The sequence below is a fragment of the Gossypium arboreum genome, chromosome 11 (genome assembly GCF_025698485.1).
Source record: "Gossypium arboreum isolate Shixiya-1 chromosome 11, ASM2569848v2, whole genome shotgun sequence".
Classification (NCBI taxonomy): domain Eukaryota; kingdom Viridiplantae; phylum Streptophyta; class Magnoliopsida; order Malvales; family Malvaceae; genus Gossypium; species Gossypium arboreum.
The window spans coordinates 92,890,897-92,904,985 of NC_069080.1; positions in this window are offsets into that span (position 1 = coordinate 92,890,897).

Consider the following 14,089-nt stretch of genomic DNA (forward strand, 5'->3'; position numbering starts at 1 on the left):
ACACGGGCATCTGTCTCAGTCGTGTGTGACACATGGTGATGTTGCACGACCATGTGTCCCCTGGGGTACCCTATGATTTTAAGTCAGTCTTGACCACGGCCAAGGTACACGAGCGTGTGGCTAGCCGTGTGACCCAAGTCAGTCTCTACTACGGCCAAGGCACACGAGCATGTCTTATGGCCGTGTGATTAAGTCAGTATGTATCCCTGTTTTGTGGCCTTATGGCAAATTATATGAAAATTGATGATGATTATATGATTTAAATGATAAATTTATTTGTCTATGGCTTACTAAGCTTTTGAAAGCTTACTTTATATGTGTTTGCATTATTTTATAGATATCGTAGCTGTCGGGAGCTCGGGGTTCGTATAGGATTGTCACCACACTATCGAACCTTGTTTTGGCACCTTTTGACATGTGAATATAATAGTATGGCATGTATAGGCTAGAAGTACTTTGAGGTATGTTTTGTAATGTGTATATCATACCATGAGATATGGCTAGATTATGGTTGAACTTATGGTTTGATTTTGGTATATGATATGTGATGCAAATTATGCTTATGTGATGTGTTTATAAATGACCAAATGAAATGGTCAATATTGGTAAATTTTGGTATGTGCAAGTTTGAGATATTGGTAAGTTTATAGCATGTGATTGAATGAAATTAAAATGAGGTTATGAAACAAATGTTTACATATGATTTTGTATTATGTTTTGGCATAATTTGGTATGATTATTAAGCATGAAATTGGTTGATAATGTTATGGCATGATTGGTGTAAGTTTTGGTATTGACATTGGTTGAAGTTATATTGCAAATGTGGTTGGTTTGATGCTTGTAGGTTTGACCCAAATTGGCTGGAAAATTGGCTTTTCAAATGGCCTATTTTTGTCCACACGGGCAGAGACACAGGTTTGTGTCTCAGCCATGTGCAACACACAGTCATGTTGAACGGCCATGTGTCCCCTGGGGTACCCTACGATTTTAAGTCAGTGTTGACCACGGCCAACGCACACGGGCGTATGGCTAGCTGTGTGATCCAAGTCAGTCTCTACCACAGCCAAGGCACACGGGCATGTCTTGTGGCTGTGTTATTAAGTCAGTATCTATGCCCTGTTTTGACACGGCTTAGACACACGGGCATGTCTAATGCCATGTGAGGCACACGACCTGTTCACACGGGCGTGTGACCTGTGTCATTTTGAAAAATCGTGTAAGTTACAAAAAATTTTGTATGTGTTTGGTTTGGTCCCGAACCTTCTCCAAAGCATGTTTAAGGTCTCGATGACCTATATAAGGGACTCTATTGTGATGTATGACTATGATTATGGATGATGTTTATGAATTGTTTGTAAAATGTTTTTGATTGTCAGGTAACGGCTTTAACCCTAGTCCGGCGACGGATACGGGTTAGGGGTGTTACATGAGAAGGATGTTACAACTTGATGAGGTGGAAGAGCTGAGGTTGTTTTCCTATGAGAATACCGAATTGTGTAAAGAAAGATCAAAGAGATGACATGATAGTCATATACAACCTCACGAGTTTAAAGAAGGTCAAAAGGTTTTGTTGTTTAATTCAAGGTTGAAGTTATTTCTTGGGAAGCTTAAATCCAGATGGAAAGGACCCTATACCGTTTACCGAGTTTATCCTTATGGAGTTATTGAATTATACAACAATTACGGAGGTACGTTTAAAGTTAATGGTCAACATCTCAAACATTACTGGGATGGTGAAGTTGAGCGAGTTGAATCCTCTTTCAAATTAACAGACCCTTGATTTTTCATGAACTCGTTTTGTAAATAAATAAATAATTAGAACTTATTTTCTTAGCTTATTACATTTAAATAATTTTGTCTAAGGAGATTGGAACTTAAGTGGGACCGTTGTGACCCATCCAACCTTTCTTGGGAATTAATTTAATGTAATTTGTTAAGAAGATATTTTGTAATTAAGATTTAAAATTTTTAAGTTTCATTTGTTTTGTTTAAATTTTAAATTTTTATGTTAATAAAGGGGGTCAAATTCGGCCCATGTACTAATCAATTTTTTTCTTGAGACAAGACAGTTTGAGTTTGGGGACCAAGATAGCAAAAAAAAACAAAAACAAAGAGGGAAAAATCCATACCTTGTTGCCACTCCCATTGCTTGCCGCCTAAGTAACCCTAATGTAGCTAAATTTTTGCTACATGTTGCCCTAATTTTTCCTATATAAACCCCTCTTCATTCTACTATTCATATCCCTCAAAGCAATTTGCTTACAATTTAGAAATCCCTAAATCTCCCTTTTGTGTTGTCAACCTTAAATCCCAAAAGAAACCCTAGTTCTCTTCCATTTTTACTGAAATCACCAATTTCCATTGCAAGAAGATTTTCGAAGCACCAACTTTGCTGCCGCACATCGCCGTTGTTGCCTCTGTACACCACTATTATTGTCGCACTCTGTCGTTGTTGCCAAACCATCCTTGCCGCCGTACAATTTTTGCCGTAGCAAAGTTTACCCACTTGCCGATTTCTCTTCTTCCTAGTAAGCAGAAACTTTGCCAAATTTTTGGGAAAATATACCATGTCTCGCAAAAGAACTAGATCATCAAAGACTACTCCTGAAAACCCAATTTTGATCGATGAAGAAGTGAAAGAGAGATTTGATTCAATTTTCAAACATCAACCTATGATGCCGAAAAAAGGCTTTAACTTGAAGAGTAATGATTTGATGGTTGTTCCTGTGCCAATTAGAAAGATAATCAATGCTCTCAAGTGGGAATGATTTTGTGATGCTTGTTCACTTCCCAATGATGAATTAGTTTGAGAATTCTATGCAAGTTTGACAACACAAGATGCTACTGAGGTCATCGTTCGAAAGAAAAAGGTACCTCTTACTTCTAAGTCCATTAATGATTTGTTTAACTTACCTGATGTTGAAGAAGATGAGTACTACCCTATGATGAACAATATCAATTGGGATTTTCTTCAACAAGAGCTTGATGTTGTGACAAATCCGGGATCCTAATGGATTATAAGAAAGTATGGGAGCCATTCTTGCCGAAGGAAATACCTAAAACCAGTAGCAAAGGTGTGGTTTTATTTTGTTCGCTATAGTTTTATGCCTTTCTCTCATAGTTCCACCATCTCGATGGAAGGGATGCTCTTGTTATATGCAATCTTGACAGAAAAGTCCATTAATGTTGGGAAAATTATCATCAAGGAGATTCACAATTGTGCTAAAAAGAAGGTAGGAAGTGTTTATTTCCCATTATTAATCACTTCACTTTGCTTAAGGGCCCGTGTTAAAACATAAGCAAATCTGAAGGGTGATATGTTCAAGGGTGCATTTCAACTTATGATCTTGAAAGGTTAGTAGAGAGGGTGCATGAGCTAAATCAAGGCGAGCAAGAAGAGCCAATTGAGCCAGATATCGAGGAGTCAACAGATGAAACTGAGACTGAAGCTAATTCAGTTACAGACACTGAAGAGGAAGAATCTGATAAGGAATGAAACAGTCCTAAACCAGTTGAAGAATCTGAAAACCCTGAACCAAGGGTTGAGCTAGAAGAAGAACCAGTCAAGCTAAGTGTTGAACTTGTATCAGCAACTCCTATGCCGACTTCTACAAGTGCTTCAAAGAAATCGAAGTTGTCAATTTTGATGGATATGTGCAAGTTCATGCACAATCAACAACAAACTTATTGGAAATATGCAAAAATTAGTGATGACTCAATTTAAAATTCTTTTAAAAATATCTATAATACTTTTGTTCATGAGTTCCCCGATCCTATCTTTGAGACATGGATGGAAGATACTGACGATGCAAGCGGAGATGGAGCTGAAAAAGACAAGGGAATGAATTAAGAAAATAAAAAGGGAGACTTTTGTCTTATTATTTATTTTTAGGTCCTTAGGAATTTCTTTCTTTCGTAATTAGGATTTAATTTTTGTAGAATAAAACATAGCAAGCCTGAATAAACTTAACACTTCTTTAGAAAGAAAAAGACTAAGTGATGTGGTAATGGGAATGAACATGTTTAGGATTGGGTTATTAGGAAAGACTTGGTATTTAAGCAGTCTTAGTGACTCACCTCCCTTTCTTTACAACCCTACCTGGTGTTCATTTTTCATTCATTACTTTGTTCTTGTAATGAGAACATTGCTTCTTTTTAAATGGGGGTGAGGTAAATAAATTGCTCAAACTTCAAAAAGTTTTTCAAGTATGTTTCAATCATTTCTTTCATAAGTATGTTTTAATAAATGAATGTTTAGAGATAGTTTTTTAATAACATAGTTTGTATGCAAGTATGAATGATGATTTTATCTGAGTGAAAGCATGTTATCATGAAGAATGAAATGCTTGTATGATCTTAGCCTTAGTAATGTTTGCCATGAAAACTGTAACACCCCAAACCTGTGACCGTCACCGGATTTGAACACGTGGTGTTACCGGGCTTACTTCCCTTTTTTCTCTCTTGACAATAATTGATTTCAGTTCCAGGCAGGCTAGCTAACTGCGTCACTGTCACCTTAAAAATCATATCTCGAGTTCCAGAACTCAAAAATCAGTTCCGTCAATTTTCCCTGCAACTAGACTCATATATCCATCCCTGGATTTATTTCTAGAATTTTTGGTTGGGCCAATTGGTACAGTTTATTAGTTAAAGTCACCCATGTTACAGGGGTCAACTACACTGACCTTCGCACGTTACAACTTGAATATCTCTCTGTACAGGGCTTTAATACTGGTGTCGTTTGTTTCTAAAGAAACTAGACTCAAAATGGAATCTGCAAATATAAGACATGACTTCTAATTCTTTCTGAATAATTTATAGTAAATTTTCAAAGTCGCGACAGGGGACCCAGAAACCGTTCTGGCCCTGTCTCACAAGAACTCTAATATCTCTCAGTATACTGCTCATATGGTCGTTTCGTTTCGTCCATATAAAATAGATTCATCAAGGTTCAATTTCATAATTTATTCACTATTTAATTCTACTTCTACTATTTTTAGTGATTTTCAATCTCATCTCACTGCTGCTGTCAGCAACAGTTACTGCAGTAGACTATGCCAATTTCATGAATCTTTCCTTGGCCTTACTAATCATCCATCATACATGACACAATTTATGGCCACCTTATCAAAATTAAAGTTTCTAAGACTCGTGGCTATAGGTTCTAGCATCCCACTCGGCGACCACATAGGCCATTTTCACATGGCTTAAAGTTTACAACCCACAATTCAACAAAACATAATAGCCTATACATGCCAATTGTTCTCCTAGTTCCACTACGAAGACAATACCAAAAGGTTTCCAGCCGGTGTGATGACTTCAACGACGGTTCCGAGCACGTGACAATCGAGTCCAAGAGACCTAAAATGGGTGACAAGAAAACACCGAGTGAGTTTATAACTCAGTAAGTCATAAGCATTCATCAACCATCCATTAATAAAGTTTTCGCAACATCAAACAATAAACGAGGCTAGGTACTTCATCCATATCGAAACTATACCATAATTCCTCGGACCTTTTGGTTCAATCTCATACCAAGTCATACATCCACATTTCATATTCTATACAATAAGATATTTGAGGCATTTTTACACACCAACTCATTCGCACCACAATCTTACAATTGCAATCATCACATAGATTTCAAGCTTACCAAGCTCAACCCCGAGCATGAATGTATTGCCTATTCGTCATGAGCTCAAGGTACTTACCCGATCCGCTGTCCGGGATTAACTCGATAATGTCGCACACTCAGTGCCAATTGTAATACAAGAGCATATAGTGAATCCGCACACTTAGTGCTATATATTTTCAGCTCTCACACTTAGTGCTATATAATTTTCAGCTCGCACACTTAGTGCTATATATTTTCAGCTCGCACACTTAGTGCTATATAATCAAACTCGCACACTTAGTGCTGTACAATTTATAACCCGCACACTTAGTGCCAATCTTGTCACCGTGTCCATTTATACCCGCACACTTAGTGCCGAGACCAATACCTTATGCATTTTGCTGCCTTTATACATTCAACAATGGCATCATTCCATACACATACATTTCCATTTACACATCAACTCATTTAAACACAATTGTGTATATATTATGGTCATTTACATCAACACCAAATATATGCTTAATGACTTACCTTGTGTTGGGTAAAACAGTCCAAGTCGGCTACTCGATGACCTTCGTCTTTCCCTTGCTTGATTCTCCTTCTTTAACTCCTTGAGCTTAATCAATAAATCAACTAGTTTAACCATCTTGCTAAACATTCATAATTCAACTACACATGCATATGTATGCTTGTATATTCGGCAACCATTTTTTACTAATCACCCATTTGGTCGATTATACACATCACCAAATATGCACCAAAAACTTGATTCAACATCACTTACATACTCACCCAATGGCCGAATATACTTGAAATTTTACAAACATTCTCCAACAATTTATTTTTTTAAACAAACACATTTATCATTTACTTCATAACCAAAACATCATGTGCAATCATATATCCACACATAGGTGCAAGGCCAATTTTAAGGTGTCCATAACCATTCAAAACACAAATTTTTTAATATCATGCAAGAAGCATAAACCATGCTCATGAGCATACCATGGCCGAATACCTCACACACCATGCCCTTTTAAAATTTTTTGTCATGGTTAAACAAAGGACTCAATGCCCTACTCAAGAATACTAAAAGAAATTTCAAGAGTAGTTAATCCATCATTACATGCATCAATAGCAAGCTTCACATTTAGCATGCAATAGTTTCAACACAATATCAACCTTGGCTAAATACCATTTTCATGGCATAACAAGGATTTGAACCATGGCTAACATGCACATCAAGTAAGCAACCAAAACAAGCATGAATCTCATGACACCACCTCAAACATACCTTAATATTGATGCAAGTATAGCTAAATCTCCTTCTAGTTCTCTTCTAAACCAAGCATGAAGCAAAATCCTCCCCTTTTCCTTAGTATTTTCGGCCAAGAAGTGAAAATGGATGAACAAAATTTCTCCTTTCTTTTCCTCTACTCACGGCAACAAGGGGCATCCATGCTCATCTTTCTTTTTTTTTGTTCATTTTTATGCTAATTTTATTATATTCCTTCATACATAACTCACTAACCAAACATGTTGGAAACATGTTTTCCCTTGCCCATCATACCCACCTTGGCGGCCACTATAGTCAAATTTGGGAAATTTGACATGCAAGGACAACATTTCCTAGTATGCATCAATAGGCCACTTCAACATTTGCCTATCTCATTTCTAAGTTTTCTCACACAAGTCCTTTCTAGTGAAATTCACCTTTATAACACTAAATCAAATCATCAAAAATGTCACACACAATTTAACACATATCATAGGCATCACAATAAATTTTAAATTATTTTTATGCCTCGCTTTTGTGGTCCCGAAACCACATCCCGTCTAGGGTCAATTTTGGGCTGTCACAACTCTCCCCCACTTAAGAAATTTTCATCCCCGAAAATCTTACCGGTAAATAGGCTCGGGTATCGCTCTTTCATAGAGTCCTCAAGTTCCCAAGTGGCTTCTTCAATTCCGTGTTTATGCCACAACACCTTCACTAAGTTCAGTCCAGAATAATGGGGTACGACATTTACGACCGTATAAAGCCTCGTAAGGCGCCATCTTGATACTTGATTGAAAGCTATTGTTGTAAGCGAATTCAACCAAAGGTAAATACCGTTCCCATGCACCACTAAACTCAAGGATGCAACATCTCAACATATCCTCGAGTATTTGAATTATCCGTTCGGATTAACCATCGATTTGGGGGTGAAGAGCAGTGCTAAAATGCAGCTTGGTACCCAAAGCCTCTTGCAATTTCTTCCAAAATCGCGATGTAAATCTTGGGTCTCTATCCGACACGATAGAAATAGGCACCCCATGCAATCGAATAATTTGGGAGACGTATAATTCTGCCAATTTATCAAGCGAAAAATCCGTGCGAACAGGAATAAAATGAGCAGACTTGGTCAGTCTATCAACAATGACCCAGATCGCATCCTTCTTACTTGCTGACAAAGGCAGTCCGGATACAAAGTCCATGGTGACTCGATCCCATTTCCACTCGGGTATCGTGATCGGCTGAAGTAATCCCGATGGCACTTGATGCTCCGCTTTCACTTGTTGACATATTAAACATCTCGAAACAAAGTCAGAGATGTCTCGTTTCATACCATGCCACCAAAACCGACGTTTCAGGTCATTGTACATTTTAGTACTACCCGGGTGGATTGACATTCGACTACTGTGAGCCTCGTTCAAAATCATCGAAACAAGTTCCGAATTCCTTGGAATACATAATCGACCCTTGAACGTCAAGCAATCATGGTCGTCAATCTGAAATTCCGATTCCTCATTCGAAACACGTTCGGCTCGCTTAGCGACCAATTCGGCGTCGACCTTCTGAGATTCGAGTACTTGATGAATCAATAACGGTTTGGTCTCTAATTCGACTACTAGCACCTCATCGGGTGAAACGGATAGATGAGCATCCACCGCTCTCAAAGCAAACAGTGCCTTGCGACTTAAGGCATCGGCCACCACGTTGGCCTTTCCCGGGTGATAATCAATGATGAGTTCATAGTCTTTCAACAACTCAAGCCAACGTCTTTGTCGCAGGTTTAAATCTCTCTGAGTCATCAAATATTTTAGACTCTTGTGGTCTGAATAAATGTGACACCTTTCCCCAAACAAGTAATGCCGCCATATCTTCAAGGCGAACACTATGGCTGCTAGTTCAAGGTCATGGGTCGGATAGTTTCTCTCATACGGCTTTAGTTGTCTCGACGCGTAAGCCACAACTCGACCTTCTTGCATCAACACACAACCTAACCCAAGCAAGGATACGTCACTGTATATGACAAACTCTTTACCGGACTCCGGCTGTACTAGTACCGGGGCCTCGGTTAAACGGGTCTTTAGTCGATCGAAACTTTCTTGACAGCGTTCCGACCACTCGAACTTAACATCTTTTTGAAGTGGTTTTGTCATCGGTGCAGCTATCACCGAAAAACCTTTCACAAATCGTCGATAGTATCCGGCAAGCCCCAAAAAGCTCCTAACTTCGGTAACATTCCTTGGTGGTTTCCAATCGACTATGGCCGAAATTTTGTTCGGGTCCACCCTGACACCCGATGCGGACACCACGTGCCCCAAAAAGCTAACCTCTTTCAACCAAAATTCACATTTCTTGAACTTTGCGTATAACGCTTATCTCGTAAGATTTGCAACACTAGCCTCGGTGTTCAAGATGTTCGGTTTCATCTCTTGAATAGACCAAAATGTCATCGATAAATACAACTACGAACCGATCCAAGTATGGCCTGAAAATTCTATTCATTAAATCCATAAACACCGAGGGCATTAGTGAGCCCAAACGGCATCACCAAGAATTTGTAGTGACCGTACCTCGTTCTAAAAGCGGTTTTGGGTATGTCCGATTCTCGGACCCTCAATGATAGTACCCGATCTCAAATCTATCTTTGAAAACACCGAGGCTCCTTTAATTGATCAAACAAATCATCAATTCGTGGCAACGGATATTTATTCTTTATCGTCACTTTATTGAGTTGACGATAGTCGATGCACAACCTCATGGTTCCGTCCTTCTTTTCACAAACAATCTTTGTGCGCCCCATGGAGAAAAACTCGGTCGAGAGAAACCTCTATCCGTCAATTCTTGCAATTGAACCTTCAATTCCTTTAACTCCGTTAATGCCATACGATACGGGGCTATTGAGATCGGCGTAGTACGGTACAACCGATGCGAATTCCACTTCTCGAACCGGTGGCAATCCCGTTAACTCCTCAGGAAAAACATCTGAATACTCACAAACCACTGGTACCGATTCGAGTTTCTTTTCCATCTCTTTACTTTCAAACACATACGAAAGGTATGTTTCACACCCCTTTTTCACATATCTCCGAGCAGTCATAGAAGATATTATCGCTGGCACTCCTTTTAAATCGATGAGACTCGACTCGGACTACCTCATTATTTGCACTCCTCAAAACAATGGTTTTCCTTTGCGATCCACCAACTTGCATCATGTACGGTCACCAATCCATACCAAGAATAACATCGAATTCATCAAATGGTAGAAGCATCAGATCGGTCGGAAAACAGGATTCTCGAATTATTAGGGGGCATCTCTTGCACACTTTATCAACTAGTACGTATTGAACCAAAGGGTTTGACACTCGAATTATTTAATTGATGAGACTCAACAGGTAGAGTCTTACTGGATGCTAAGGTTTCACATACATATGAATGAGTAGAGCCGGGGTCAATCAATGCAATCACACTAGTATCAAAGAGAGTAAAAGTACCAGTGATGACGTCAGGGGAGGATGCCTCCTCTCGTGCGCGGATGGCATATGCTCTAGCAGGAGCACGGGTCTCGGATCGGACAGCCGTATTAGAGGCTCCTCTCTGATTACCACTCCTACCTCCAGAGATTCTCGGGGGCCTACCTCCAGCCGTCGTTCCACTAGGTCTTGTACCTTGCGTCTTATTCCTCTCATCTAGCTCCGTGCAATCTCTAATGAGGTGGTCCTTGAACCGCATCCATAACAGCCCTCTTAATGACTTACCCCAACATTCACCTAGGTGTCGTCTTCCACATTGGGGCATTCAGTCTCTCTTGACGATTATTGCCCACACTAGCTACCAAGTAGCTCGGGAGTCCGTCAATGGTCGGGCTCTAATGGAAATTCTGCAATCGTCCTCGACTTCTTGGTGTCCTCCACGAACCTCTTTACAGCCGAGAACGGAGCTTTACTCGTCGATCTTTTACGGTAATCTCTTGCTTGAATTCAGCCTTCTTCTTCTCCTTCCCAAGTTCTTCCGCCTTGCGAGCTCGTTCGACTAGTGTCACGAACTCCTTTATCTCCAAAATTCCCACTAGTAACTTTAACTCTTCATTCAATCCTTCTTCAAATCTTTTCACATCGCAACCTCATCAGCCACACACTCCGAGCATACCGACTAAGTCTTACGAACTCATGCTCAGATTCGAGATCTGGTCATACGGCCTTGCTTGAGTTCCAAGAATTCCTTACGCTTCGATCTATGAACCGTTGACTAATGTATTTCTTTGAAATTCGGATTGAAAGAAATCCCAAGTAACTCGTTCATTTGGGACTATGGAAATTAAAGTCCTCCACCAATAGTAAGCTGAGTCTCGCAACAAGGATATAGCACACTTAAGACATTCATCGGGTGTGCATGACAGTTCATCTAACACTCGAATGGTGTTATCGAGCCAGAATTCGGCTCTTTCAAAGATCATCGATGACTATGGCCTTGAACTCCTCGGCCGCTTCCTAATCAAGTCTCTGGTGGTTTGCTTAGCCTCACGGGATCGAATCGGAGGCATTTCGAACTCTTGGGGCGGAGTATTTAAATTCGGAATGGTTGGACAATAGGGTTGGTTCGGGCATATTGTGCGACCCACTCATTCATCATGGTGAAGAAGGCTTGTTTCGCCCCTTCATTTTGATTATTCGCGGATGACTGAGGCTCAACAGGCGGTGTCCCTTGCGCGGGAGCAGCCGCTACACTTTCAACGTCATCCGCCAAGGGTCTCTCTATTCCGGGCTCCATTGCTAATCAAAACAAAAATTTCAACCGTCAGAAGTCATCACATTATTAAGCACTAACAAATTGGCATGTATAGCTAGACTCACACGCTCTATTGTAGTCCTAGAACCGACTAAACCATAGCTCTGATACCAATAAAATGTAACACCCTAAACCCGTGACCGTCACCGGATTTGAACACGTGGTGTTATCGGGCTTACTTCCCTTTTTTCTCTCTTGACAATAATTGATTTCAATTCTAGGCAGGCTAGCTAACTGCGTCACTGTCACCTTAAAAATCATATCTCGAGTTCCAGAACTCAAAAATCAGTTCCATAAATTTTCCCTAAAACTAGACTCATATATACATCCCTGGATTTATTTCTAGAATTTTTGGTCGGGCCAATTGGTACAGTTTATTAGTTAAAGTCACCCATGTTACAGGGTCGACTACATGACCTTCGCGTTACAACTTGAATATCTCTCTGCATGAGCTTTAATATGGTGCCGTTTGTTTCTAAAGAAACTAGACTCAAAATGGAATCTGAAAATATAAGGCATGACTTCTTTCTGGATAATTTATAGTAAATTTTCAAAGTCGCAACAGGGGACCCGAAACCTTTACTCGCCCTGTCTCACAAGAACTCGAATATCTCTCAAGATAATTTGCTCATATGGTCGTTTCGTTTCGTCCATATAAAAATAGATTCATCAAGGTTCAATTTCATAATTTATTCACTATTTAATTCTACTTCTACTATTTTTAGTGATTTTTCAATCTCATATCACTTCTTCATTGTCAAAGATATGATTCTTCGATGAGACTATGCCAATTTCATGAATCTTTCCTTGGCCTTACTAATCATCCATCATACATGACACAATTTATGGCCACCTTATCAAAATTAAAGGTTCTAAGACTCGTGGCTATAGGTTCTAGCATCCCACTCGACGACCACATAGGCCATTTTCACATGGCTTAAAGTTTACAACCCACAATTCAACAAAACATAATAGCCTATACATGCCAATTGTTCTCCTAGTTCCACTACGAAGACAATACCAAAAGGTTTCCAGCCGGTGTGATGACTTCAACGACGGTTCCGAGCACGCGACAATACAAGTCCAAGAGACCTAAAATGGGTGACAAGAAAACACCGAGTGAGTTTATAACTCGATAAGTCATAAGCATTCATCAACCATCCATTAATAAAGTTTTCGCAACATCAAACAATAAACGAGGCTAGGTACTTCATCCATATCGAAACTATACCATAATTCCTCGGACCTTTCGGTTCAATCTCATACCAAGTCATACATCCACATTTCATATTCTATACAATAAGATATTTGAGGCATTTTACACACCAACACATTCGCACCACAATCATACAATTGCAATCATCACATAGATTTCAAGCTTACCAAGCTCAACCCCGAGCATGAATGTATTGCCTATTCGTCATGAGCTCAAGGTACTTACCCGATCCGCTGTCCGGGATTAACTCGATAATGTCGCACACTCAGTGCCAATTGTAATACAAGAGCATATAGTGAATCCGCACACTTAGTGCTATATATTTTCAGCTCGCACACTTAGTGCTATATAATTTTCAGCTCGCACACTTAGTGCTATATATTTTCAGCTCGCACACTTAGTGCTATATAATTTTCAGCTCGCACACTTAGTGCTGTACAATTTTAAACCCGCACACTTAGTGCCAATCTTGTCACCGTGTCCATTTATACCCGCACACTTAGTGCCGAGACCAATACCTTATGCATTTTGCTGCCTTTATACATTCAACAATGGCATCATTCCATACACATACATTTCCATTTACACATCAACTCATTTAAACACAATTGTGTATATATTATGGTCATTTACATCAACACCAAATATATGCTTAATGACTTACCTTGTGTTGGGTAAAACAGTCCAAGTCGGCTACTCGATGACCTTCGTCTTTCCCTTGCTTGATTCTCCTTCTTTAACTCCTTGAGCTTAATCAATAAATCAACTAGTTTAACCATCTTGCTAAACATTCATAATTCAACTACACATGCATATGTATGCTTGTATATTCGGCAACCATTTTTTACTAATCACCCATTTGGTCGATTATACACATCACCAAATATGCACCAAAACTTGATTCAACATCACTTACATACTCACCCAATGGCCGAATATACTTGAAATTTTACAAACATTCTCCAACAATTTATTTTTTAAACAAACACATTTATCATTTACTTCATAACCAAAACATCATGTGCAAACATATATCCACACATAGGTGCAAGGCCAAATTTTAAGGTGTCCATAACCATTCAAAACACAAATTTTTTAATATCATGCAAGAAGCATAAACCATGCTCATGAGCATACCATGGCGAATACCTCACACACCATGCCCTTTTAAAATTTTTTGTCATGGTTAAACAAAGGA